Consider the following 4,174-nt stretch of genomic DNA (forward strand, 5'->3'; position numbering starts at 1 on the left):
TTATCAATATTACTATTTAGAGGATTTTTCTCTTAAAATAAGAAACTCTTCTTGGCGCTTATTTTAGTATAAAATATACTTAAAGTAAGTGGGATATCTCCTCAAAACAAGAATACAATTTTTTCGGTGTACGTATAATCTTGTAACTCCAAAACGCAAATTTTAGAGAAGAGCAGTTTAAAAGTTTAAAGCTTCATATAGTTTCCCTAGTTAAGGTCGGTTTTAAATTTTTACCTTACTTAAGAATATTTTTTTTTAATACTTGGTGACCACAAAGAACATGACTTTCTAAGCGTCACTATGCAATAAACTGAAAATCCCATATGTGACACTTATGTAATTATACGTAGGAAGTGACGATGTGACAGTATCTCGTAAACTACACGTGGATTAGCAACGACTCAAAAATTGTGAAAAGTGAAAATTGCGGGGTTCCGCAATGACACTCTTCTCTATATAGGTGTGTGACTCAAATTTTCAGATATCGTCGAAGACGCGATATTCTCGCCGTTCGACGTGATAGAGGCGCCCGCGAGTTTTATACTCCGGGCAGACGCGTAATTACTATTATTTCATTTCGGACGGTATAATACTTAGGCTTTAAGTCGCTCCACTTACACACAATATCCGCGCTGGCTAAAGTTAATACGCGGCAAATAACAGAGAGAAAGAGAGAGAAAGAGAGAGAGAGAGAGAGAGAGATCCTCAGGCAAACATCGTTTTCAAGAGTCATTAATGAAATGCGCGTTTATATGCACGTTTATGCGCACCGTTCTTCAGATTGAGATTTATTGGAAAATCGCAAATATGTTCTTCCGTTCCCTCTCTCATTCTCATTTCTCCTCTCCTCTTCCGTGGAACGGATCCAATCATCGTTCCCGGCTCGCGATCGCCCACGCAGCTGTGCTTCGGATTACGACGACGAAACGACCGCACGCAATTACGCCCGGCGGATTCGAAAGAGATCATTCCCGTAAAAAAAGAGATCGAATTATTATTTCGAAACGTACTTTCGCGCGTTTTCTTTTTTTTTTCCATCGCTACTTTTATTATTACACACACATATCTAACAAATAACGTACAGCACAAAGAAACTCTTGTGTGAAATTATTACCGCGGTGTGAGCAAACTGTTTTTTCAAGCGGAGATCTTTATAGATCTCTCTCCGCGTCGGCTATATTTTAACGCGCGCATATTATTAATCACGAATTTTCTTTACGTGTGTGTGTTTTTCATGCAATAAAGTTCCTGTAATAACCTCTAATCCGCGCGCATACAACGATTCGATCGCGAGGGGCACAACATATGCTCGCCAGTCGGATCAATCTTTATAGAACCCGCAACGATAATTCCACCGGTATACACGATCATCATTATCATCAAGTCACCTTTGTGCGGCGAGAATTAACTGAATCGCGCCACTGTGTGTTCGCGGCGATGCGAAGAGCAAAAAGCCGATCGATCGAGCTAGCTGAGCGTCCGTTCCGTCGTTTAATCCTCACGATTTTCAGAGACGCGTCTCTGAATCTCGCGCGCGGAATCTCTCGACGAACGATCGATCAAGCAGCGGGTTGTCTTCAATTAGTCCGCGTGGCAATTAATTTGCGATCGCGATATTTACATAATTAGGCACGCCAGATGCGCGCGCTCTTCAACTTCGAAAGTACATAAGTGCCGCGTATATACGCTCATGCCAATCGTATACTTACGAATGTCTATATCGAGAGATATGCACCTGCTACATTTCCGTTTGTGTAGTAGCACGGCGGAGCTCCGATAAACGGATCAACCGCGCTGATTGAAGCGCATCCCGCGTGCGCTTATAATAAGAGGATGCTGCTTGACATTCGACGAATGGATAGAACGCGAGCTCCTCGTTAACTTACTCGCTAGTTACGGAAAGCACAAGAACATGCTAGAGAAACTGCGATGCAGTAATTCGGTCTTGACAAGTTCTGATTTCACTATTTATTGTGATACCTTGTGTTATATATATATATATACATACACCGAAAAAATTGTATTCTTGTTTTGAGGATACATCCCACTTACTTTAAGTATATTTTATACTAAAATAGGCGCCAAGAAGAGTTTCTTATTTTAAGAGGAAAATCCTCTAAATAGTAATATTGATAAGAATATATACTGATTAGAATATAAAAAGCCTCTATAGAAAAACATATACATATATCTCATTATCAAAAAAGACTATATTCTTAAATAAAGAATATATTCTTAATTTCAGAAGAATATCATCTAAAATCTTTAAGAAGATTTTTTAAGTATGAAATCTTCTACTTACAAGAATATAATTTTTTCGGTGTATGTATATATAATCAAATCATATTTATATCGAGCAAACTGTTTAAACCTGCATCAGGAAAAAAAATTGTTAATTTGCGTAATCGATTCGATTACGCGTTCCAGGCGCGTATAAAATACGAGAGAATTTTGTGCGGCACGCAAATCTCATACACCGAAAAAATTGTATTCTTATTTTGAGGATATCCCACTTACTTTAAGTATATTTTATAGTAAAATAGGCGCCAAGAAGAGTTTCTTATTTTAAGAGGAAAATTCTCTAAATAGTAATATTGATAAGAATATATACTGATTAGAATATAAAGAGTCTCTATAGAAAAACATATCTCACTATCGCGCGCGAAAAAGAATATATTCTTAAATAAGAATGTTCTTAAATAAAGAATATATTCTTAATTTCAGAAGAATATCAGCGTGTATCTAAAATCTTTAAGAAGATTTTTTAAATATAAAATCTTCTACTTGCAAGAATATAATTTTTTCGGTGCAGCTTTACATCGGAAGGGACAGTCCGTCAGTCCGTACGTTAGATATTTCAAATGAGCGTAATAAACGTAACGTGTCTCTCTCTCCCGGTACACTCGGGATAATGCGATACGATTCATCAAAAGTTTCTTTTACGGAAAGATAACTTACTCGAAAACCACGTGGAATTACACGTTGGTAACTAGTTTCTCTCTCTCTCTCTCTCTCTCTCCGTTCTCTGCCGTCGTACTCGGTATGTTTTATTTGATGAATTACAACGAGTGCTCCTCCGTTCAAAATAAATCAAGTTCTATGCACGCGCTTCCGTGATATAACCTACTCATATGCATAGAGAAATGATGTTTACTTTTTGCGAAGTTCGCGCTTTTCGTCAGAAAAGAAAGACGGATGTATAGGTTGTTATTTGCTGAAGAAATATCGTTACAGAATTATATAACGCGAGGAACTCGGCCAAATATGCGGAGTAACGTTTGCATACGTGTGGATATCTTTCACTTTGCGTACATTACCTGTGAAAAGATTGGCGAACAATCGCCGATAGTATAATCTCGTGTTTTTCGATACAACTTATTATTAAGTATCCAATCAAGAGAGAAAGAGAGAAAGAGAGAGAGGGGGGAGGGGAGTTAAAACTTCATTTATATTATTTTAATTAAAACAAGTAAAAAACTTCCTTTCAAGTTCTTTATTATCTCGTCGTTATACGAGAGCGCTTTTGAAACGATCGGTATAGCGTTTTATGGCCGAAAACAAACGCAAAGATAACACACAGGCGTCGTCGCGCGCAACGACGACGTTTTTTTTATCTTTATATGACGTGTCGCGCTAATTGTTAATGGAACATCCTGGCTGGCGCGCGACATATCGAGCGATTTATTTTAATCAGTTTTTCAGCGCACTGATATGACCCTCCGCTATTATTAGAAAAACCTTCGGCAGAATCGTTCGCCGCCTCGGGGTCAGTACACGATGTGTTATCAAGACGTGTTAAAATATTGCCGCGCGCAGAGTATAGAAGAGTTCGTATTTCAGGGAAAAGCACACAACATATAATTCGATTCATAAATCCACTTCTTTGCGTGTATATACTGAGATAATATGTATCTCTCCATTTAACGTGTGTAAAAATATATACGCGCGCTCGTCGACAAAGTATCAGTTTGCGTCAATCGCGCGCGATTCGCGCTCTCGAAACGCATCTCGCTCTTCGTTAGCACAACGAGCTGCTTACTCCTGTGTTTGTAATATATATATATATATATTACAAATATACGTACATATATATATATATATTTTATAATAATAATATATATATATACATATATTTGTAATATATATATATTATATTTATATATTATATTTGTAT

The sequence above is a fragment of the Pseudomyrmex gracilis genome, unplaced genomic scaffold (genome assembly GCF_002006095.1).
Source record: "Pseudomyrmex gracilis isolate BER0280 unplaced genomic scaffold, ASM200609v1 scaffold_73, whole genome shotgun sequence".
In the NCBI taxonomy this organism is placed as follows: Eukaryota; Metazoa; Arthropoda; class Insecta; order Hymenoptera; family Formicidae; genus Pseudomyrmex; species Pseudomyrmex gracilis.